Below are 26,312 nucleotides of genomic sequence, written 5' to 3'. Positions count from 1 at the left end.
GATAGGACAGAAAGTATATCATGTGAATATAAAGCATTTCTCAGTGGCCAATTTAGTTTAGTTGTTGAGTTTTACAACCGTGTTCAACATCTGTTTTCTTTTAGTTTTCCCTTATTATTTATTTTTTCTGCTTTGTATTAAGTAATGTAAAGAAAATATAAAAAACAAAGATACAGTGACAAACCCAGCAGTATTTAAGAGAGAAATGGATGACACCCCAAACTGTAAATACAACTTAAATATAAGGTCTAATAAAAATTAAAAATCCAATATGTGTGGCTGTATGACCTTTTTGCAGGGCTTTATTTATTAGTGTGTTAAGGTTTTTCTCTTCAGTGAACACAAGATGGCGCAGTCACTTATCTTATTGTGGGTCTAGATCTAGAGCACCACACAACCTGCTCACATTCTCTGAGATGATGGAAGCTACTTTTCACAGGAAAACCTTTGTGACATAGAGTATACTTGTTCTTCTATCATACATACTGCTGATATAATATCCTAACCCCTGCCCTGGTTACTCTTAGATGCTGTGGGGTGGAGCAATTTTGAAGCTTTATGGTGTTAACATATTAGATTACAGAAAGATCTCCACTATTTTCACTGAGCTAAGACCAGTCATCATGTTCACTGTTATATTCATGTATCTGTGGCTTTCACTAGGTGAGTTAACATTGACTTTTTGTTATTACAGAAATATTAACTATATTATATTAAATATTAGTCTGTGTGGTGATGCAGTGTGAAAATGCAGAGTGTGGGTCTGACTTAAGTATTTCCTGTTGATTATTTAAAGGTTAAAAACATTATGATCTCTTCTCTATGACAGGTGACTCCATGGCAGATTCAATAGAGCCACGTTTCACTCCTGAAGCTGTAGATGAAGGTGACAATGTTACTCTGTCCTGCAAATACAAAACAAGCTTTCCTACAGGAAACTTCCTGTACTGGTACAAGCAATATCCAAAATCTAAACCCGAGTTCCTTCTTAATGTTGACCAAAAAGGAGATCTAATTTCCAACACTGACCCAAGAAAGTCTGCTAAAGTTGATGATGAACAAGTGGATCTGATCATCTCCTCTGCTGCTGTATCAGACTCTGCTCTATACTACTGTGCTGTGCAGCCCACAGTGACAGGAAATCCAGCTGCACTGTACAAAAACTGTACACTGTTTATCTTGAATGCAGTAAATCCATATGTATAATACTGAAACTGTATATTGTGGCCATTAATAACAACAATTTAAACCTCATCAGAATGAGATAATCCCCAAAACAAAGGAATATGGTTCAGGAATTAGACCTTCTGTTGCTTCTGTTAAGATGAATAATTAATTGCTGCAGTGCGTCTGATGTAAAGTTTTGTTGCTTTATTATATATGGTGTGTAGTTTGATTTGTTTGTTTGGAAGCGTAATCTTTTACAGATGAAACCACTGACTGGCCTGAGCTTCACCTGACATCTTGTCAGTCTTATTATACTGTATTTTGTAAACATTTTTTCAAACAATTAAGTAGAACTGTCTCATTTATTAGTACATTGTTTTTTCTACACTTTTGCACAGTGCTCAGTGTGAGAGAATTTGAAGAAAAGACTAATTTAATAAAATTATGTTGGTTTCAAATTATGATTCATGATCAGGCTTCTAAGTAAATGTATCTAAAGGGAATTGTGGCTAATTCAGTGGAGTTGATGCTCCACATCTGTTTTCTTCCATTAATAATGTTGTTTTTTGTGGAAAAGAAAATGCAAAATGACAAATCTAGAGGTATTTGAGAGATAAATATATGGGGGTTATGAAGATATCTCAAAGTATCTTAATATATAAAATTATTAATCCAGAGCATATGTAAGTGGCTGTCTGGAAAAACATGCCAGATGTTGCTGTGGCTTCTGTTTCTACTGTATTTTGACACCTCCATGTACATATTTCAACAAAACTATGTCTAAATGTTTTTATTTTCTATAGAATCATGCCTAGGCTGTTTGCCTGCAGAGTAAAAGTTGAATAAAGAGACAAACATGGCAGTAAAAACAGCAAAGCTGCTTATGGACTTGTAAACCTTGCTATCTGAGGCAGAGCACAAACTACAAGAAAAAATCACTGACTCTTTTACACTACACAATTGTACACATCTGACCACTTAAGACTAAACTGTAATAAGAATAAATACTCATCTAACGTCATTTCTGTGACAAACAAAAGCACCTGCTGTTTCAGAAACACTGAACTCATCTGAAACTCTGTCTTTATTGTTCTTTCACTTCTGATGCTATCTTGAGTACAGGAACATTTTATATTTTCTATTTAACTCCCTGTAACCTTGTGTGGTTGTTAGGGCTGAGCATTATGGGGTTAATTAAAGTTTGTAAAAATATTTCTTCCTTATTCTCAAATAAACCTTATTTTCTTACTTAGTGGTTCTGACAATATGCTGCCTTCTGCTGCACACATGACCCACAGAGGAAGACAAACAAACACAACAAATTTATACACACAAAACCAATAAATACCACTGCAACATACATTTAATCCAGTAAAACTGTCTTAGATAGAATTTCACAGAACAATGAGGCAGTGGAACTGAGAAATGGTATTAGTGAATCCAAGGATTCTTAGAACCACATTTTATTATTAATGCAAAAACATTTCTACAGATTTATATAAACAGTATACAGTATAGAACAGTTATCATGAATATACATAAATACAAGTAGGTGGAGCTAGAGGTGGAGATGTACATCAAATAGTAACACTGACATTCATTTCTAAAGCTAGAGGTTTGAACTAAACACTCAGGAAAACAATGTTGTTCCTCTTCGTGGTGTTTTTCACTCTTGCTGATGTTGGTAAGTCATATACACTGCACACAAAATATTATTTTTACTAATTAAGAAGACACAATTTTCAATGTGAAATGTGTCATTTATGATTAAAATATCACAATATTGTTGTAATGTTTTTATAGCAGAGGCTGCTGACAATAACATTAAACCAGATCAGAAAGAGCTCCTTCTGACAACACTCGGCCCCTCACAATAGGATGATCTTTATCCTTTAATGTCACACTGATTTTACAATAAATATACAATATAATATAACATAATATACAATACAATGTAATATTTACCCCAGTAGTAGGACACCTTTAAGAACCCTGGCTACTGTTTAAAACTTAAACATGCTAAGTCTTGTGATTGGGCAGCTTGCTAGCTAGTGTAAATAATAAATTATAGATTAATGTTATCTACTGAGAGAGCTTGTCTGTTTGTTGTAATTATTACACAATTGTTTGGGTCAGTTGATGTAAATATAATATTTAGTTAGCCTGCTAGCAAACTTGCCTACTGGTGCTAATGCTAAACTCCTGAACCAAGCTGATGAGCTCGGCTAACGAGAATTTATTTCCACATTATAATATTTACCCCATCAAACAGGTCACTTTTCCCAACCCTGAGTACTGGTTTCACACTAAATCATGATTAGACTAGTGATTATCCAGTTAGCGCCCCAAAGGACTTGGTTACAGATGTATGTTATCTAGCTAGCGAACCTCGCTAATCATTTCATTTACACAATATCATGTAGAGTGTAAAGCTTGCTGAACTCGGGTGAAGGTTTTAATAATTATTCCGTATAATATTTAGATAGATTTCGGATGATGGACTGGGACAGGAGGTTTTTGAGACTTTAATCGGTCACCATGTACGGTGAATTTACACAAGCTAATGCTAACTAATGCTAATATTTGTCTGTTTATTCTCAGCTTAACTAGCTTACAAACTCACAGGTTTATTAACGTTTCGGCGTTAAAAAGGAAATTTTTGATTTTTTACTTCTCCCTTTTTAAAAAAACAAAACAAAAAAACAATCAAAATCCTCTATTTCTGGGTGTGGGTGAAAAAAACACTGGTTTATCTACACTGTTAGCAAGCCTGGATAATTAACTTGGTAGCATCATTAAGATAAATATCGTAATGAGTAATGCAAACCTTTTAACCGGTAAACAAACCTTTCCTTTATTTTACTCAAGCTGTTTTTACTGTAAGGAACGTGACAGAATGTTAGATGTGTTATTATGAAACTGCGATGAGAAGAAGCACTTATGATGGGGCGGCGGGAGGAAATGTACAGTACATCATCTTTTTTGGAGAACAGGACATGTTTAGGCTTACATCCTGCTTCGTGTTAAGGTGTAAATTAAGTAGCCATCTAGAACACCATAAGTGAATTACAGAGATTTTTTTGTTTTTTACGTTTTAACAGGATGCAGTTGGCGTACAGCTGGCCTCCGTGGCTCCGATTCGGTTCCTGAGGACTCCTTCTCATCGGGACTCCATCAAAGCAGAGCTCTCCGGGTCCTGTGTAAGCTTATGAATGCCTGTGTAACATGACAGCTGTTTAAATCTGAAAGACTTTGATAATAGAGAACTCCATTAGGACTCCATTATGTAAAGTTAATTTCTTTTTGTAACTTTTCTGCTCTCTGCAGGCCTACCACTACAACCTCGTGGACGTGTTTTACGAGCTGCTTCTCTGCGGATACTTCACGAAGGGCTTAACGCCTCAGCCAGTAAGCGTCTTATAGGGAGATTTAAAAGCGATGCTTGAATGTAGTTTGAGAACAGGATTTATTTTATTTCATTCTGTTTTCCCATATTTTAAACCCTGACATTAACGGAGCTTGTCGTCTCCCTTTCCTAAAGCTTCAGGGAGGACTCTCGGAGCGCCTGCTTGCTCTCATCAAGTGGGATGTAGACGTTCGGGAGCCTGGAGCAAAGATCTACTTCACAGTGCTTATTGTAAGTGTTCAAATATCTTCTGATGCCACGATACACAAATGGTCAGCATTGTATCTCTAAGACAGTGACATTACACTGGATTTGTGTTTGTGTCATTTGTTGATAGGATCAGCTTACAGGCCTTTTTGTGGTACTGTTCTCTCAGCCCCTGGAGCTCTACACCGACCCGCCAGCTTTAGCCAGCACGGTTAGGCATCTCCTCGGGCAGCATGTCGAGAAGAAGATGGTGAAGACTTTGGAGAGGCTCTTGGCAATGTCCTTCCCTTACTTCTACACCTTCCCAGTACCCACCAACACAACACACACACACAAACACACAATTTATTGCACAAGTTCCCATTCCATACTTTGTTACAGTTCATATTTTGTCCCTACATTGCTCAAGCGCTCCACAGATGAGTATAAATTGATTTTGTAACATTTCAATTGTCACATTTTAAAATATCTCTCTTCTTTTTCCCCTTGACAGGTCTGCACAACGATCCCAGGACTTTAGGACCAGAATTGCACAGTCAGTTGTAGCCTGTGTAGCATTTTATCATTCTCACTAGAAATAATTGCTTTCTCGTTACATTTCCTGGTTTAGTGTTAATGAATTTTCTGTGTTTGTCTTTCATCTAATATCATTTCATCCAATATTAACCCTCCTCTCATCATCCTCCTATCCTAACTCTAATAAAGTATTTCATTTGCATCTATTACAGCCTCGGTCAGATCATTTCTATACATCAAGATATGTGTATATATATAAAATGTTGATTTTCAACTCAACTCCAATACATGACATTAGGTTTAAACTTTAATTCATGATAAAGGCACATGGTTACTTTTTGTTTATTCAGTACACTGTTACTCTGAAATGTTCATATAAGTGAAGCAGAGATAACATTCTGCTTTATTGGTACAAACAATATCCTATAATTATATATCCTGTAATTTATTTTCCATTTATACATTTATTTATTCTTTCATGTGTTTATTATACCTGTGTGTATAAATGTATGTTACTTTACCAAATGTGAACTAAGATCCAGAACAAAATGTGAGCACTCCAGACCATAATTCCATTGTATAGTTACAAGAAGTTAAAATGGATGAATAAGGAAAGTGTTAGTCAAATTTGCTTTCCTTTTATTGATCATAATGAAATTCATCAAGATTGAGTGAAAATGAAATGAAAATGGAAATTTTGTATTAACATTTGTATTTTCAGTTAGATGGATGTACAATGTCTGCCAAATTTTAAATGGATCAGCAAAAATCCATTCACAGTTGCATTTCCCAGGACTTAAGTGTTACGACCCTGACCTGTGGAAACAGCACTTACTCTTCACTTAAGTACTTAAGAAGCCCTTTCTCTACAAAAAAACAAGGCAGCATCTTAACAAATTTGGGAACAATATTTTTTTGGACTGATGGTTAATCATTATTCATAGTTTCATGTTTGGTGAAGGTCAAACAGAGTTTATCACAACAAACACCTCATACCAAGTGTCATGTTGGTGGAGGGGTGAGGATTTGGTTGTATTGCAGCCACAGGCTCTAGAAAACTTTTAATCATTTGGACATTGATGATCTCCACTTTATATTAGAATATTCTTGAGACAAATGTAAGACTATCTGTCCATGAGCTTATGTTGGGCTGAAACTGGGTCATATTAAAGGACAATAATCACAAGCACACCAGCAAATTTGTCTCTTTAAGGATGCTGAATCTGAGGACTTGTTTTTGTCTAGGTTAATGTCAGAAATACAGATAAAAAAGAAAAAGACGGGTTATTCTTGTGTTCTGATATGCTGAAATGCTGTAATGATTCCAAATGAATCTGTGAATTGAAACTGTGAACTATTCCCAGCGTGGTGAGCAATACTTTTGTTTTAAATATATTGATGGTTCTTGAGGTAAATAATGTATATGTCTATTTAAATTCAGCTCCTGCAGATGGCAGTACATGACATGAAAATACTCTAGAACTGAACCTGATTGGACCTGGACACAACAGAACCATGTGGAGTGTTAAAGTAGCCATGAACATTAAACCTGAACAAAGCTTCAGCACAGATACATGGTGTGTGGAGTGCAGTCCGACTGAAACACTTGAATTACTGCAGAATCTTGAGCTTAATACAAGATGCTTATGTATTTGTGCACATGCTCTCAAACACCACCTTGTTAGCGGTTTTATATTGTTATAATTTGGTGTTTTGTTTAGACTTTAAGGGTGTACTATAAATCTGCTGAAGAATTTAATTTCACAATAAGAATTGTTTGTAATTGCAACAATATATTTTGTAGATTAGAAAAGGTTTAAGTTCATAGAAATAGGAAATACAGGAAGTAAATATATGAATCTTTTGCTCATTAAATTCTTTTAGAACATGTGTGTGTATTTTACATAATGTGGCACATCCTGCACTCTGATTGGTTAAAACAGAGGGAATCTACAGTTGAGGCTTTGTACACAAGAAATGCTTAGATGCTTCACTGAAGACAGAGTAGAAGGAAACTTGACATTTACAATAACATAAAAAGGAAACTTTCAGAAGAACAGAGGAAATTAAAACATGATGGTTTTCTGTATGTTTCTGTTTTTTACCATGTTCATAGGTAAGCTTATATTTTATTTATCCCCATATATCATGTTTAAATGTTTTATAACTAGTAAAGAAATGTTTCCATGTGTGAGTGTTTTAGATTGTAAGCATGTACTGTATGTATACTGTATAATATAAAATGATAATATTCTGAAATAAATGTCCTCTTCAGGTGAGAGCACACAGGACAGCATTACTCCAACATCTTCTGCTGTCTATGGTAAAGAGGAGCAAGCAGTTACACTCTCCTGTGATTATAAATACACTGTTTCTATGAACAATCTACAGTGGTATCAACAATATTCCAATGCAGCACCAGAATTCCTCGTTCTATTGACGGAATCGGGAGGGAATCAGACAGGTGATACTCCTCATCCTCATTTGCCTGCTAAAGTTCATAAGAGTCTGAAGCGTGTGGATTTGGAGATCTCGCCTGCTTCAGTATCAGACTCTGCACTGTACTACTGCGCCTTACAGCCCACAGTGACAGGAAAGTCAACTTCACTGTCCAAAAACCTACAGAGACCTCAAACATGAAAGTGTTAAAGAATCACAATAAGAAGAAAAGACTGGAAGCTATGCATAACATCAGCATTCTGATTATTGATCCAATAGAAATGTATGTATATAACCATATATGAATACTTTATTTGAAGTGAATAGACAAAACATTCTAAGTGAATCCAAATACAGATAGAAAAGTTAGGTGTGTGTTTGAAGAAGCCACATGTTCACTCCCTCTGCAGTATTAAGTGCAGTTCTCATAAACAATAGTGGCAGGTTTGATGGTTTATTTACTTAATGACAGTGTAAAGATCACATGCTGGAATTTGATTCTGTTCTAGGATTAAAAATGTGCATATTGTAAACTCTTTTGACAAGCAGCTGATCTGATTTATTTTTATTTTATGTTTGTTTGTTTGTTTATTTTACTGAGCATGCTATTTAATGTGTTCATCATGTGTGTCTTTGCAGGGTGTTTAATATATTTTTGAGAATTACAGGATACCTGAAAGTATGTATAACTAAGAATAAGAACTGTGGAAAATAAAAACACAGTTTCCATCACACAATCAGGAAATAAATAAGCTCTACTGAAATAGTGCTCCATAATCAATTCTTGAGGTAGATGAGCTACAACAGCTAAAGACCACATCGGGTTTCATTCCTGTTCACCAAGAACAGAAATCTAAGACTACAGTAACAACCCTGTAAATGACATAATTTGGCCCAATGGCAAGAGCTGCTTACTTGGTTCACACTTAGCGTCTGGATTCCAAAAAGGTTTGAATCCCACAGGAGCCTCGCTTTATTGTTAACTTGACTTTGTGTAACCGAGTTCCTTTTACTCGGACCCCAGTCCATATGAACAAGAAGGTCATACAGTTACAGAGTGCAGTGAACCTTCATTGGCGCACATCAAGGTAATGGGGATGACCTGGCTCGTTGGTCTAGGGGTATGATTCTCGCTTAGGGTGCGAGAGGTCCCGGGTTCAAATCCCGGACGAGCCCTGGTTTTAAATGGAATAGAGTGGTTGGGATAAAACTAACGGAAACTTGCACTGCTGGCTTGGTTCTCCCTTGGAAGCTTGTTTCTCCAGAGGTCCAAGAAGGTTCAAATCCCGCTGTAATTACCTCTGAAAATTAAAGCTCCAACCTGGAGCCTATCTCTGGAATACAGGGAGCGGGATGGAGAATGTCACACTTTGTGGAGACATGAACCTCTGAAATATTAATATAATAGAGTACAGAAAGACCTCAGAATATTGTCATTTTACTAACACCATTCATCATGTTCACTGTTATATTCATGTGTCTGTGGCTTTCATTAGGTAAGTTAACATTGATCTTTTCAGAAAGGAGGGTAAAAGGTAAAACCCTATGCCACCACGTCTGTCTGCTTGATGATAAAACTAAACAAGTGGATCTGATCATCTCCTCTTCTGCTTTTAATGTTTGATAATATACAATTAGAAGGTAATTAATTCATAATCACACTCTCTGGTATCACCCAGATGAGGATGGGTTCACATTTGAGTCTTCCTCATATCGTCTCACAGAGTTTTTTCTTGCTGCTGTTGCCTCAGAGTTGCTCATTAGGGGTAAAGTTAATTTTCAACTTTGTAATTTCTATTCTGAATTTCTGTATTTCTGTAAAGCTGCATTGAGACAGTGTCTATTGTTAAAAGTGATATGAATGAAAATGAAGTGAACTGAATTTAATTACCTTTTGGGAACAGACACAGCAAATTTACTTATGAGAGACTGGATCCAGTTTCCTATGATTTTCCACAGCAAATTATCATAATTATTTATAAATGTACAAATAATTAAAAAAACACACAAACAGATAAAGGCTTATAGTATGGTATAGATGATGAATCTTAAAATACAACACAGCCATAGTAATGACTCTACACTACAGCAGCATCACTTCCTGGGTGTGTCCTTCTAGAGACGTGTAAAGTTCAGAACATACAGCACTATTATACAGAATCCTCACAGAGCTGTGTTCAGAAATGGATCAACTATACAACTTACTGTACATAGTGAGATACATACCACTGATTCTCACTCTAGTTACAGGTCATTTTCAATCAGTTATTAATTATTACAGTGATATTTAATCAGTTAAATAATTGCATTAATTAATAAGCATGTTTGTATTAATCTAGTAATTTCTTGATTTCTTAAGTCAATATTGGAATTACAAAAAATACTTCACTGACATGTTTCTTTATATTTTTGTCACACCAGGTAGCTTTGCAGATAAAATTGAGCCAACAGATGCAAACATTGTCAGGAAAGAAGCAGAGACTGTTATTCTGAAATGTTCATATGAGTCAAGCAGTGATCGTATTTATCTTTACTGGTACAAACAATATCCTAACAGCGCACCACAGTATTTACTGTATAAAGGTGCAAGGTCAAATGCAGGTGCTGGGAGCACTCCTGATGATCATCGACTAGAGTCGAAAACAAGCAGAGACTCTACTGAACTTACTATCAGAGGTCTAAAGCTCTCAGATTCTGCACTCTATCATTGTGCTCTAAGAGACGTAGCACAGTGATACAGAGTCACTGAAAGTCTTTACAATACATCAACATGGTATATTAAGATTCTAAAACCACAGAAGACGAAAGAGACTCACTTTACCAACTTATCAGTTAACCACAGATACAAACAACATTTGTGAAAACATTTGCAGCTGGAGCTAATAGCCTAAAAAGAAAATGAGGGATTAACACAACTATACTTTAATTCATGAATCTACATCTACATTCATTTATTAAATCTTTCATTTGTTCATGTGTTTATTCTGCATGTTCATTTGAACAGATGTGAGTTTGATCATTCAGATAAATATAATAATATAAAAAAAATTAGTGACAAGATTTGATTGCACATAAGGGTAATGTCTATAATCTTAAACATAATTATTTGATGGAGGGATGATGACTCTAGCCTTTTGAGCTTGTCCTCTGTTTTCTTATTTGTACTGTGATTTAAACGTTCCAACTTAAGGTGGACTGCTGACACTAAATTTCCCCTAAGTCTGAATGAGTGTGTGAATGTGTCTGTGCATTTTGTCCTGCATTAGACTGCTGTATCATCCAGGGTGTATTCCTGAATCATCCCTAGTGTTGCTGGGAGAAGCTCCAGATTCACCTGCCCAGGACAAAGCATGAATGAATGAATGAAGGTGTGTATATATAATGTATATAGACAGTTGTGGAAGTGTGACCAGGATAAAGTAGGTACTAAAAATAAACTCTGATTAAATGACCATTCATTAGGTTGCAGCTGCAGCTTATGGATCTGGGGCTTGGTTTTACTGTAGTTTTAGCAAACTAAGATTTGCTAATTGTCTAGTAGATGAGAAAGAGTTGCTGTGTGAGGTAAAGCAGAGTTGTCATGAATATGAATAAATAAGATGTTTATTTCAAAAAATAAACAAACAAACTATGTAACGTCTGGGACCCCCGCCCTATGCGGGGCTCGACTCCAGACGCCCGTGGTGTGTGCGCGCACGCCAGCACACGGTGTAATGAGACCCATGCGCAGGATTCAGCGAAGCACTGCTTATTACATTTAAGACGCGACATAGGGAAACAAACGTAACAAGACATGGCGTGGTTAACTAAACAAAAAAACAAAACCTAGACCTTAGCTTGGACATGGAACCTAGCAAACAAAACCCCAACAGAAACCACGGTACAGATAACAATCATGGACAAGGACACAAACGCAAGGATCCCTATTTATAGGGGTGGACATTAGGGCTAATGGGATACAGGTGACACAATCAGGATAGGAACAATAGGAAGGGCGTAACAAGACACACAAAGAAGCAGGCTTCCAAGGTTCACCTGCCAGCGCCCTCTCTGGGCCTGGCAGGGAACTGTCCAGCTGTTCCTGACAAACTAACTAAACACTCAGGATAACAATGTTATTATGCCCACTTGGTTTTCTTCACTATTGCTGATATTGCTAAGTCCTTTAGTTTGCAAGTTACAAACCAAAAGAATAAGTATTTTAAAAAGTTGCTTAATAATAAATTGTTGTCAATAAATTCAAATAAATTGGTGTATTTATATTAAAGGCTGTTGACAACAATTCATCCACCCAGAATACACTGTTTAATGTAATCACAATCATCTTTAAGTAACCAAACATAACTATAAAATAAATACATATCAGTTTCTGATTGCCAGTGAAATGTAGTTAGAGTGAGAATGTTCTTTTAGCTGATTGTTTATAACAGACGTGTTCTTGAACATTAATGAGGAAAGGCTCAGGTGCACAGTTTATTCTCCTCTTGATCAATAGATGAAGAAAATTGTTGGAGGAAAAGTTTCTGTTCCTCTGCAGCTCTTTTTCTCTATAGACAATATTCTGTTTGTGAGACCTGTATGATTGTAATTAACACCAGTGCAATCATAGCTCCAGTTTTGTTCTTTGGTCACTACACTTAATTAACCCTACTGAATAAAATCAGATGGAAAAATATTTGAAGTGAACTGGAACAGCGATTTAGTCCAGGAACTCTATGGAACTCTGTATGGGAAGGCTATACAAAGAAATGCAAAAAGTAATATATACATTATATAATATTAATTATAGTTCAGCAGTTTATTTATTAATGTCATTAATAAATAAATTACCTTCAATTACCTTAAAAACCAAGTCTTTCTTATTTCTCCACAAGATGGTGTAGTGAGTTATCTTATTGTGGGTCAGGTGCTAGGACTCTGCTCACATCCTCCAAAGATGTAGACTCTGTTATAAATACTTCTTTGCAGAATAATATGAACTCTAATAAACATGCTTTATCACAACAAACAAATAAATGCCACAAGTCAAGACACTACTTATAAAATATAAAAACTAAAATATTTACTAATTTTAATTGTCAGTAAATTTTTATAAAATTGAATAAATACAATAATAGAATAATTTATTTGTTTACTATGTAAACAGTTTCAGTAGAGTTTCCCAAACAAGGCAGAATGTTTCAGTAAAGATCAACAATCTGTCAGTAACACTGGAGACACTGTCATGTGATGCTGGGGGGTGGAGCTTCGTGAACGTTTATCATGTTAATATTTCAGAGTACAAAAAGAGTTCAGACGCTTTTACCTTTCATTCAGCTAAAATCATTCATCATGTTCACTGTTATATTCATGTGTCTGTGGCTTTCACTAGGTGAGTTAACATTGACCTTTTGTTAGTTTATATATTATGTGTTGTTTATTAACTGTGTGCTGTTAGAAATCATGATTTCTGTATGTAATTCTGGCTTGATTGTGTAAAGGTTAAATACATTACATTTTCTTCTCCATGACAGGTGACTCCATGGCAGATTCAATAAAGCCACTTTTCCCTCATAAAGTTGTAGATGAAGGTGATGATGTTACTCTGTCCTGCAGCTACAAAGACTTCAGTGATACTGTACAGACTCTGCAGTGGTACAGACAATATCCAAAATCTAAACCTGAGATCCTTCTTTATATTTATCAAAATGGAGATCTAATTCTCAACACTCCCCCAAGAATGTCTGCTAAAGTTCATGATGATAAACAAGTGGATCTGATCATCTCCTCTGCTGCTGTATCAGACTCTGCTCTATACTACTGTACTTTATGATTACACTTTACACTTTATCTGTTGTAAATACAACTTGCACATACCTCTATATGCACACTCTGACATAGCCTTATTTATTGTTGTACATATTTACATATTTATCTGCAATTGTTCATTTGCACAATTTCTACTATTTGCACTTCTGGTAGATGCTAAACAGCATTTCGTCACTATGTACCTGTACTTTGCAATGACAAAGTTTTATCTATCTATCTATCTATCTATCTATCTATCTATCTATCTATCTATCTATCTATCTATCTATCTATCTATCTATCTATCTATCTATCTATCTATCTATCTATTTATCTATCTATCTATCTATCTATCTGCAGATGTTAAAGGACGCCAGCCTTCTAAGGAAGTCCTGGCGGCTCTGTCCTCTCCTGCACAGAGTGTCTGTGTTGGCAGTCCAGTCCATTTGATCATCCAGCTGTACTCCAAGGTATCTGTAGGTCTTGACAAACTCCACACAGTCACCGTTGATGGTCACAGGCTCCGGTTGAGGCCTGGGCCTCCTGAAGTCCACCACCATCTCCATGGTCTTTGTTGTGTTGAGGTGCAGATGGTTACAGTCGCACCATGCAACGAAGTCCTGTATCAGTTTTCTGTCCTCCTCCTCCTCATAGCAAGGTTGGGGATTTTTCAGGGTGGATCTGGGGTTTGGTTCCACAAGGTTTAAAGCTGTAGTTTTTTTTCATTCTAGGCTGTGCTAATGGTGTAGTAGATGAGTGAAATATTACATTGCACTATATAAAAAATATGAATAAATATGAGTGGGCAGAGCTACATTTGGAGACATCTGAGACAGAAAATCAAATATTATTATGGTTAATGTAACTGTGTGAAGTGAAATATTGGAGCTGAAATTAATGAATGGATATGAGATTAAAGTGCAGACTTTCAGTTTACTCTCACTTTACTAAACACACTCTAAGTGAAAACCAATGCACTAGAGATGTGCAATGAGAATGAATTTCTGCATGAGTGATTGATTTAGGCAATGTTACTTTATTAAATATGAATATTAAAAAAGAGACACACGTTTTTTCTGTCTCTTGTCAGTGGTAATTTCTACCATAGGTCTGTTCAAACTGGTTCAACATTTAAAAAGGAATATTGTTTGATTTAGAGAGTTGTCATGCTGTAGCTCACACAGTTCACCTGCTGTACAGAGCAGCATCCCTGCTGGATCTCAAAATCATTACCAAAAAATTCATTTTATGCTTTTTTGACTCCTTTATTTCTTCATTAATTAAAAAGTTGTAAATTGTTATATAAAGATAATCAAACATGCATAATGCAGTAATACACAGATTAATGCAGCCCAGTTTGAATCACAGCTGCACTGCATCACAATGTTATAGCAGATACTGAACCCAACCCAGTGAAGTTTCTGGAATGTAAATCATTCTGACAAAATATAATTAGATGGCTACTTTTGTCAACTATAAACAACAGTTTGTTGATTTGGGAAAAATATTGTTGTTTTGAAATATTCTGTAGTTCCCTAGTTTACTCAGTTACATTAGATAGAAAGTTTTCTAGAAAAGTCCACGGAAATTCTGAACTTAATTAAAGCAGAAGTTGATTAAAGTTCAGGAGTTGAATAAAGTTATTTTCTGCAAATTATTATTTGTTGTTATGATTTGTGAATAAAAATAGACTTGTTTGTTAATGTCTTTCTCTTTTCTCCAGAAGATGGTGTAGTGAGTTATCTTATTGTGGGCCAAATACTAGAACCCTGCTCACATGCCCAAATATGTAGACTTCTGTGATTATACATAATTGTTGGCAAAATAATATAGACTCTATCTGTTGTTCAATCCTACATACATAGTGCTAGACCTATATGTAGAATTTACATACAATTTCATTAAAAATGTTTGACTTATATTTGTAATATTTTTGTCTCCACCAAGGACAAGCACATTACAGCTGCATTGAATAAAATGGGCTCTGGACAGATTCTCTTGTCATAGGATAAGAAACTTTACCCTTTCTTTATAAACACAGTTTCATGTTTAAATGACCAATCAGCAGATATGAGATCAAGTCAACTAGTTTTACACAGCGGTTTTATTAAGCAATGAGTTAAATGACAATAAAGAATAATAGATAACAGAAAGAAAAGAGCCTGGTTTGTTCCTCACATAATAAAATACCACCTCATGAAAATGTAATTCTATTTAATAAACATGCTTTCAAATACCTTATTGTCCAGACACCACTTATAAAATATAAAAAATAATAAAATAAAATATTTACTCGTTTTAATTATTAGTATTATTTTTTCCTGCTGTCAGTTTTTGTTTGTTTACTATGTAAAGAGTTTCAGCACAGTTTCCCAAACAAGGCTTAATGTAAAGCCAGGATGTTTCACTGTCATCAACACTGGAGACACTGTCATGTGATGCTGGGGGGTGGAGCTTCCTGAACATTTATCATGGTAATATATTAGAGTACAGAAAGAGCTTTTTCATTCAGCTAAAACCAGTCATCATGTTCACTGTTATATTCATGTGTCTGTGGCTTTCACTAGGTGAGTTAACACCTTTTGTTAGTTTAGATATTATGTATTGTTTATTAATTGTCTGGTGTTATAGAAAGCATGATTTCTGTGTGTAATTCTGGCTTGATTGTGTTAAACTTTATGTTCTCTTCTCTATGACAGGTGACTCCATGGCAGATTCAATAAAGCCACTTTTCACTCAGAATGTTGTAGATGAAGGTGATGATGTTTCTCTGTCCTGTGAATATGAAACAAGTGATACAGGATTCTACCTGCACTGGTACAGACAATATCCAAAATCTAAACCTGAGTTCCTTCTTTATATTCACCAATATGGAGATCTAAGTGCTAACATTCCCCCAAGAATGAATGCTACACTTAAAGATAAGAAAGTGGATCTGATCATCTCCTCTGCTGCTGTATCAGACTCTGTACTATATTACTGTGCTCTGGCGCCCACAGTGACAGGAAATCCAGCTGCACTGTACAAAAACATTGACACTGTTTTCTTTCTCTCTCAAAATGTATATTTTTAATTTAGTTTATATTACTGGTAAATGTTGTATTATTTAGAGACAGCTCCTTTCTTGATGGGATGCCAGTCTTTCACAGTGCATCATGCACACACATTCACACTCTCCTTCACTCTTAGGAGCAATTTCTAATTAAATTAGAAGTGCACTAAAGACAAGCTATGGCTCCAGATATATAACATTGAACTATATATAGCATCTAGGATAATTCACTCAGACCAGTGATGAGGTAATGAGGAAATCTCCAGAACTAAGGAATGAGTTTGAGGCTTTGCAGGATATAAGAATTAGACCTCTCATGCTTTGTTGCTTCTGTTGGGATGGAGTATATCTGTGTAATTTAACACTGCAGTGTTTTGTCGATTCATTTCATATGTTGTGTGTACTTTAATCTGTTTGTGTTAAAGCATTACACAGGAAACCTGCACTTCACATAGAATTATCTCTTCAGATGGTATAACCACTACAGACCAATTCCTGGTATTTTTACACAAGTGACTAGAACTGCCTTTATTTATTAGTCCATCGTTTTTTTTTCTCTTGTGCACAGTGTCCAGTTTGAGTTCAGTTCAATTCAATTCAGTTTTAACTCTGAACACTGTTACAAACCCAGAGACCACAGATTATTAGGTATGCTCTTGTCATGTAATGGACTGCAAGCAAAGACTCTAGCAAAAGTTTGGAAAAAGAAGAAAGTGTGAAGCAAAGACAGAATTATCTCTTAAATCTTCTGAATGGTTTAAAATATCCTGCTGTGATTTATAATCAGGCGTTTAAGCGAATTCATCTAAAGGGAATTTTGTGTGTTTAATCCCCTGATAGGACAGAAAGTATATCATGTGAATTGATAGATTTCTGAAACAACCAATACAGTTTAGTTATTGAGGTTTATCACTGTTTTCAACAACTCTTTAAAACAATAACATGCCCAAATACAAACTCAGCAACATTTCAGATAGAAATACATTGGGAATTATAAATCCATCACACTACCCAGTGCTGTAAATGCAATTTAAATATATGATCTAATATAAAATTATTAACAGAGAAGATCTGGATGACGTGGATGACCAGAAAAAAATGAACCATGTCAAGCATGTCATATAAACATACATACATATATGAATATGTCTAGGGATGTAGTTTCTTTACAGTTTATACGATTCATTGTAACAAATGTTTATTCATCTATTCAGACAGTCATTATACATGTACACACAACTGCATGTTACTTTGCTGCATTTAAGCTAAGACAATGTCCTGATAATATTTGACCTGATTATAATACTAGTACTCATGCTTTACTGACAACATATTTTCATCCGCTAACATTTTTAAGCTGCAGTTGCAGGACAGTAAGCAGCTGCTTATATTGTTTATGAGGTAGAGAGGGTTTGTATGCACTTATCATGTATGTATACATGATTACACCTACATAACTATAACTGCTGTTGGTAGTGTCAGGAATCACTGGGACAGTTCCACTGGAGAGGTGCTGACAGGTGGATCAGCAGAGCCTGCTTTTCTGTTTGTTTTCCCTTGCACTTTGTGCCACACCCTTCCTATTGTTTCGTCTTCCCACCTTGTCACTCTCAAATGTTACTTATCCACCCTGTTATACCAGCTGTTATTAATATCAATAAATCTATATTAACATGACGTACTAATTTCCATTTGAATGTTTTGAAGTGATTTATATTGTATGTGTATATTCATGTGTAAACAAGATTCAGACAAATTCATCTGAAATGCATTTAAATACAAATAGTTTAATAAGAGAAGCTCTGAAGAAGCAAACTACAGAATATATGAGCAAAGAATTGTGTTTAATAGAGAAAATGTATTCAGTCATAGCTTTATTAACTGCTGTTTATATTCTTATTGTATTATCTGACTGCAAATGAAAGAGAAAAGAACAATAATTCCCGACTGTGGTTATTCAGCTATACTGGAATAATGTTGTATTGTGTTGGTGATAGTTCACTGATACTGTGTGAAGTGGTGATCTGTATACAGTTACAGCACAACAGTGTCACTTCCTGGGTGTGTCCTTCTAGAGACGTGTAAAGTTCAGCACATACAGCACTATTATACAGAATCCTCACAGAGCTGTGTTCAGAAATGGATCAACTATACAACTTACTGTACATAGTGAGATACATACCACTGATTCTCACTCTAGTTACAGGTAATTTTCATCAGTTTATCAATTAATTAATGGAATTAACTAATATTCATAGAATTAATTCATTTATTTTTAATGTCAGTGTTTTTGGTGTTACACAAAAACATTTTTTGAATGTTTTGATATTTGTATTATATCTTTATTAATAATTTTTCAATATAACAGGCAGTTTTGCTGATAAAATTTGGCCGAAGGACAAAGATATCAACGTTGTGGGGAAGGAAACAGACACTGTTACTCTGAGATGTTCATATGAATCAAGCAGTGATAGCATTCTGCTTTACTGGTACAGACAATATCCTAACAGCGCACCACAGTTTTTACTGCTTAAAGGTGCAAAGTCAGCAAGTTCAGCTCAGCACAACCCCTCTGGCTCTCGATTCAATACAGAAACATCCCCAGACTCTACTGAACTCACTATCAAACATCTGCAGATCTCAGATTCTGCACTCTATCACTGTGCTCTTACAGTAGTAGCACAGTGATACAGAGTCACTGAGAGACTGTACAAAAACCTATATAATAATTCATTTGAAGTTCAACGTTTAATATCAAAGATACTTCCTTTAGCAACTTATCAGTTAACCACAGACACAAAAGACATTTGTGGAAACATATGCAGCTGAAGAAAGAGAATAAAATAAAGAGGCACTGTGTCACTTGTTGCTGGTGTGTACTGTTTAAAATTTAATTCATTGTACTTTGCTGCAGTTTTTCCCCATGATTAATTTGAATGAATTTTCATTCATGTATATGTACAAACACAAATTAGGATTTGTCATGTATTCTAAGAGGCACAAGATTGTACAACTTGTTTGGGGATTCACAACATTCAGAAGTGTCTAATTTAAGAGGTGTAGTATAATCTAGGGAAGGAGAATAATATTTTCAAAGGTGTCCCAAAGTAACATTGTCAACCTTGCAGAAAATATCCCAATGGCATTTTCCCCATTGTTCTCTTAAAGGTTTTGTGGAGGACAGGGGAGTCAGGGAATCAAACCTGAGGTAAATTTTATGCAATGTGCTTGATGATGATGATACTTATGTATTTTGATTAAAAAAAGCACTTGTCTGGTGCCTCCATTGTCTTGGACTTCCAAATGTCATCAAAATGCAGACAAAAGCCATAAATATCATTAAAATAAGTTCAGGTGCTCTAACTGGCAGACTGTTACAGATTTGCAGTTGCAGGTCACCATGTCAACATGACAGATGAAGAATATCAATATTGTATTTATACTACACACTTATACTGATCAATGCGTACTGTATCAGTGGCCGAGCAGAAGATACTGAATCAGAAGCAGTAGGTCCTGATAAAGTCATTGAAAAGTAGGGAACAGGTGTGCAGTGGTGGGGCGGTAGGGTGCATACAACGTTAACAAAAACACATGGGAACATAATTAAACCCTGCCAGACCACCCTCTGGTGTCCTGACAGGGAAATGTCCAGCAGTCCATGACAGTAAATGCAGTCAGTCTGCCTAAAGATGTCTAAAACCTGGTTAGTTATGCTGCATTTCTCATTCTATAAATGTAACACTTTGATCAGTTTAATTATGTCTGTGATGGACCTGTACTGCCAGAGAGAAGAGCTTACACACTGTACAGATGGCAGTAGATAAAGTTTTAAAATGTTTTACTGACCTAAACAGAAGACGGGAAATTTTGCCAACAAACATAATTCCCAGGCTACAACACAAACATGTTAATTATGACTAATTATGTATTTACATGTGTATCATTACATAACTGAATTCCACAATGGGTTCATTCATTAATCTTCCTAATCAGAGTCACTGTGGCTCCAGAATCTATCATGGACACACTAGGCATAAGGAGGGAATACACCAGTGGTGGGCCGTCAGTGCCAGCAAGGCCTTCTCTGCTGGCCTAAACAGCAGTGATCTGAATCACTGACTTGCATTTTAATATATTTAATATATTTTTCCATGAAAGTGTACTAAATTATTCCCAATTGTCTATTCTCTACATTTCATAGCTTTTCTCTTGGTTGCGCTGCTTCCAGTAGTGTATATTTATGATGAGAGTATTTATCCAATCATATTTCAGTCACTGGCTGACATCATGTGTTGCCAGGGTGAAAGAAATCTGCCTTAAGGCCTTCAGAATCAATAGTGCAGGCGCCCATAGCTTAAAATAAATGGCAATGGAATTGTTAAATTAACCAATCAGATTTCGAGTTGGTGTCACTGGGGCCATCTATCAGGCATACAATTACGTCAGCAATTTCCCGTCCTTTAATTGGATAATCAGAGAATATATACTTTGCTATTTAAAGGTTGATTAGTATCTATTGCCGTGGCGTCATAATGATGGTATAGAGGTGGATTAATTCAGGAAGGACACCAGTGAAGGCCTAGGTGTGAAATGCACAGCCCACCACTGGAATATACCATATCACAGGTGTGGAAAAAGTACTGAGATTGTACATGTACATGAAGCTTTGCACATTGTCACTATTTGTGTAAGTATTTTCATCTCTACTGAAACCAGTGCTACTTAATGAAAAGAAATTAATTTGTATTTAGTTAATGTTGATTGTTTGCATGAAATGAACCAAGGTCCTGCCACTTAATATTGGCTTCCTTTCATTCCTTTCTGTTCTTTGGGCACATCCCCAAGAACACTGCTTGTTGATGTCTCCTTTCCAACAAAATGGAGTTAGTGAAATTATTACAATAGTCATCAACTGAAAAGTTTAGCATGAGCCCATAGAACAGGAAGATGTACATTTGCAGGGTACAATGAAATTGCATCAGTGTACAAGTTCCCTGTCCAGGGCAATCTGGCTCATTGGTCTAGAGTTATGATTCTCACTTTGGGTGTGAGAGATCCCAGATGAGCCCTTCCTATATTGTTAAAATGTTACATGGAATAGCCTGAGTGGGACAAAACTAACGGAAACTTGGAGTGCCGGCTGCTTGGTTCTCATTTGGAAGCTTGTTTATCGAGAGGTCCCAGGAGGTGCAAATCCCATGGTGTATTTCACCAAATAACCTCTGAAAATCAAAGCTCCAACCGTGAGCCTATCCCAGGAATGCTGGGAGTAGGGTGGGTCCTTGGATTGAAGCCTCTTATAGGACACCATGCATGAACCGGGGGGCCTTTCGCGTGTTAGGCGAACGTGATAACCACTACACTACAGAAACTACAAAGAAGCTATTCGGGCTCTCATCTTCAAAATAAATCAATTAAACCAAAAAAGAAAACAAAAAAAAGACAATATCAAGACTTTTGTTCGCCAGTGCAAATGAGCAGAAAACGTGAAAACAGTCACGCTACAGAAACTATGTGGGAGTGGGGCCGGATCTCAGTTTCAGCTTGTTCCCAAGGCACGGGTGCTACAGAGCGCAAAACTCGAGTCTTATTCGACACAAAGCACAAGCCCCTGACCACCAAAAGATGTTTCTGCCCGGTTTCGAACCGGGGACCTTTCGCGTGTGAGGCGAACGTGATAACCACTACACTACAGAAACAGAAGCAAAGGAAAGTGTTTCCTTTCGGCGGGGGAACCGCAAAGTAAGTAAATAAATAACTATTCGATCAACGCAAAGGCTTAAGCGTTCCTTCAACCGAGTAATGAGTGCGCGGCCTCAGGCGTTGGTGGTATAGTGGTGAGCATAGCTGCCTTCCAAGCAGTTGACCCGGGTTCGATTCCCGGCCAACGCACTACTTTTAAGCCGCATGTTGGAGCGTGGCAAATGTATGAGGGCCGCCCTTGAAAAGGCAAACGGAACAGGAAAGTCCGCCAGCTGCATTTAGCAGACTTTGGCAAGAGTGTGACGAAGGCTTCTCTGCTTGTGAGAGGTCTTTCCACAAGTGATTTCCACTTGTGTTCTAAGTGGATGCTTGCTGCCTGAGGCCAAAAAAAAAACAGCCCTACTTGTTGCTCGACTCGAAAAAGCAAACACTTGTTCATGCACTAAAGCCCATTTGAAGCTAGGCACCACATAGTGGAGAAACTGCTCTAGTCACCTTCAGGGTCCTGATTAGGACAAGTGGGCTCTTACTGGAGCAAAGCTCAAGGCTTGTTTCTGCCCGGTCTTGAAAGTCAAAACGGAACGGCAATGTTTCTGCCCGGTTTCGAACAGGGGGCCTTTCGCGTGTTAGGCAAACGTGATAACCACTACACTACAGAAAATATAAAGAAGCAGCTCGGGCTCTCATCTTCAAAATAAATCAATTATTACAGCTGGCATTATTGATATTAGAGAAATACGCTGACCAGCTGCTGTTCAGAGCAGTTCTGTATCTAAGCAGGTGTTCAGTGTAATCTATAGAGTGTACAGATTTGCTGGGTTTCCTTTATAATTGCTAAAATGGTCACTCTGACATCTCTTGGTGGGGACATGTTTTTTAAAATGGCAAGGTTAAAGCTAGGTAGAACCTAGGGAAAGTTTTGTAGACTCAAGAATATAAATAGCATAAATAGAGGAAAAGAAAGATATGTTTCTTGATGAACACAAGATGGCGAACTTGGTTATCTTATGGTCTGACAAGTACAAGAGCACCTTCTGTAATATAGGCTCTGCCTGTTCTTCTATCATTCATACTGCACAAATATTTAACCCTTGCCATTGTTAATCTCAGGAGCTAAACTAATTTCAGACATATAAAACAACTGTTCACTTTAGACTAAAGTGTTTTTTTCTGATTCAACATTAAAGTCCATGGAGAAAAAAGGGGGATTTGTTCATCTCCTCTGCAACTGTATCAGACTCTGCACTATGCTACTCTGCTCTAACCCTAACCCACAGTGACAGGAAATCCAGCTGCACTGTACAAAAATTTTGACAGTTCTGTTATATTGAAAGTTTTACTGAATTGAAGATACATGTTTTAAGGTTTTTCTTCTTGATAAATAACCTGAACAGGCTGTGCTGGTTCAGCACCATCAATGTTTTGGATAGCAGAGGAGCACATGGCTGCGGTGTGGAGTGAGTGAAGCATGGCAAAGCTGTTGGAGACCGAAGAAGACATCCCTAAGCCATTGCACTCGTCACTGCTCCACCGTACCTGGACCCCTTTCAGCCCCTTTCAGCCATCAACCAAGGCTGTGTAACCATGTTTTCCCTATTTTGCTCCTTTTTCTATTTTCACTGAATTTTGTACTCAAAGATTCTTTTTTTCCCTATGTGCACCAAATAAATACACTGTGAATTTTAACCTTCGCTGTCTCATGTATGTCTGTTAAGCCCTCACTGCCTGAGTAGTGTGGGAGATAATTTTGTAAATGAGGATATATGTATGCGGTGTGTGTTTGATGTAGTGTGAAATAATCGGGGGACAGCAGGAGTGAGTTCTCAGGTAAGGTTTACTCGTTAGGTCGTTTGAGCTTAAGAACAATATAAGGTTTAACACGGCATGTTGGCCTGTCACGGGCCTTGCACACAGGCTGCAAGGGCTTTGAAGAACAAATAGTTGTATGAATGATGTCAGTCTGGCAGGCCTTCTCTGCGGTACCAGGCTTTCCAAACTTGGACCAATCAATGGCAGAGATGCACCCTAGATTATTATGGTCAATCTTCGCTCCGCTGGTACCTGAAGCGGCAGTGATCTCATCATGAAGTAAACGCAGCGCGTGCTGGATGGCAATGGTGGTACCAGGCGAAATATCTAGAGTACATACGTAGAAGACAGTGGATAAATCAGAAAAGCCGTGAAGTGTAGAGTGTAATAAAAGAAAGGGTGTTGGCCCCTGAAGGACTGAGAACTTACCCATGCTGTCTCCTGAAGAAGAATGAGGTGTTGGCAAGAGTGAGGCCGAAGACAATCCCACTGGTGGGGGCGGAAACGCCCAATTTGTTAATATAATGATGTAGGGAAGTTTTAATTATAATGGTATTTGAAAAGTTGTAAATTCAAAGATAATGGTGTAAAAAAGAGTCTAAAAGGTCTAAAAAAGAAAGATGGGTGGGATTGTCTAGGCAAAGAACCAGTGACGTGTTGCATTGGGAAGATAAGGGAAATGTATATAAAGGCTGTAGTTGGAGTTCCCCGAAGAGAGGTTGTTGGGACGTTCATGCGTGAGCATCTCAATTCTTGTGTCAGCGCTGATTACAAAATAAAATCTCTTATCTGCATTCATCTAGTCTGCTTGATTGGCTTATTTAGTTTTGAGGCCTTACTAACTATGAGTCTCACTTAGACTGAGCTGTCGGGTCAGTGTGGAGCTGGAGTCAGATTTTAGTAGTGAGTACAGTAGAATTTTTATTCCACAGTAGCTACAACCTGTATTCTCTAATAAGTTAAAGTCATAAAGTTTCTTCCTCATGTCATCTCAAAGGTTTCCTCCATGTAACTGTTTCCTTTCGGTTACTCATGATTGATTTAAATCTACAATTGCAAAGTATTTCATTAAATTAAAGTTTCTGACTCTGTTCACGTTCATTACATTAAAGTATCTATAATTATGTTATGAACCTGTTTACCCAAATAAGTAGCTAAAAAAATTTAACAACCATGAAACCAGGACAACAGAGAAACTAGTTTCACCAAGAAAAGATAACATGGGACATGCCAAAGAAATGAACAAGTGGGCCAGAAATAAAACCAAACCAAAAAACACATTTCCTCTTGAATCCGTTCATTTATCAGCATCTACATACTATATTCTGATTGTACACATGGATATATCGCCAACATACTGCATAATCTATTGAAAGACATACTGCAAAGAAATATACATTTTTAAGTGCTTATATATTTTTTTCACATTTTGTACTGTTACAACCTGGACCTGAAATGAACTTAACTGGGATTACACAGTATATCATGATTATATATATAATACTGTATATTAAATCATGTTTGTTGACTTATTTTGCCACCTATTGGGATAATAGAGATAAGATAGTGTTTTTCCCCCTGAATGTTTTCATTCAATTACTTTCAGAAATGATCATGATTTATAACAAAATTCATTTTTGTGGGCCATATTAGCCAATATCAAGCTATGAACATGGACTTCGAGCAGTGACAGACTGTAAAATTACATCCAAATTCTAACAGCAACATACTGTTTTTCCAAACAGTACGATACAGTAACATACTTGTAAAATCTTAAGCAGGTTACCATAGAATTTAACAGTAATATACAGTATTTTCTTTTTGTGGTATAGACCAGTCAAACACATGCACTGTAAAAAGTAATTGTTGAATCTACTCAAGAAAAACTTGTAAATTTAACTGACTTTAGAAAATTTGTTGATTTAAATTGATTAGACTGTGTAGTGTGAACTAAACTTAAGAGTACTTAAGAGTATTTATTTATTTATTTATAGGTTCTGGGTCTTTTTCCCCTTTGCGCTATAAAATAACCTGGAAACCAGTAAGATTTAAGCTTATTGCCAATCAGCTGCTGCTACATCACAATCCACCATATTTGTATGAACAGAGCTTGATATATTTACTGGCCTTTGGTTAAGTTTCAGCATAGGACGAAACAATTACTATTACAATTATTATTACTATCACAATTAGAATTACTCTTCTAATTTCTTAAACACGCTT

General features: G+C 36.5%; 3 non-coding genes across 3 annotated transcripts; 2 read left to right on the top strand and 1 right to left on the bottom strand.

Annotated features, from left to right (window-relative positions):
- The first annotated feature begins 8,839 nt into the window (after positions 1–8,839).
- On the top strand, positions 8,840–8,911 carry trnap-agg (transfer RNA proline (anticodon AGG)). The gene has a single exon. It is a non-coding gene; the product is annotated as a tRNA-Pro (tRNA).
- A 13,292-nt stretch (positions 8,912–22,203) lies between these two features.
- On the bottom strand, positions 22,204–22,276 carry trnav-cac (transfer RNA valine (anticodon CAC)). Its single transcript has one exon. It is a non-coding gene; the product is annotated as a tRNA-Val (tRNA).
- Positions 22,277–22,397: 121 nt separating this feature from the next.
- Positions 22,398–22,469, top strand: trnag-ucc (transfer RNA glycine (anticodon UCC)). Its single transcript has one exon. It is a non-coding gene; the product is annotated as a tRNA-Gly (tRNA).
- The last annotated feature ends 3,843 nt before the right edge of the window (positions 22,470–26,312 follow it).

This window comes from Hemibagrus wyckioides, unplaced genomic scaffold (assembly GCF_019097595.1).
Source record: "Hemibagrus wyckioides isolate EC202008001 unplaced genomic scaffold, SWU_Hwy_1.0 Contig2, whole genome shotgun sequence".
In the NCBI taxonomy this organism is placed as follows: Eukaryota; Metazoa; Chordata; class Actinopteri; order Siluriformes; family Bagridae; genus Hemibagrus; species Hemibagrus wyckioides.
Note: the sequence above shows the minus strand (reverse complement) of the source record. Positions and strands in the feature narration are given on the sequence as shown.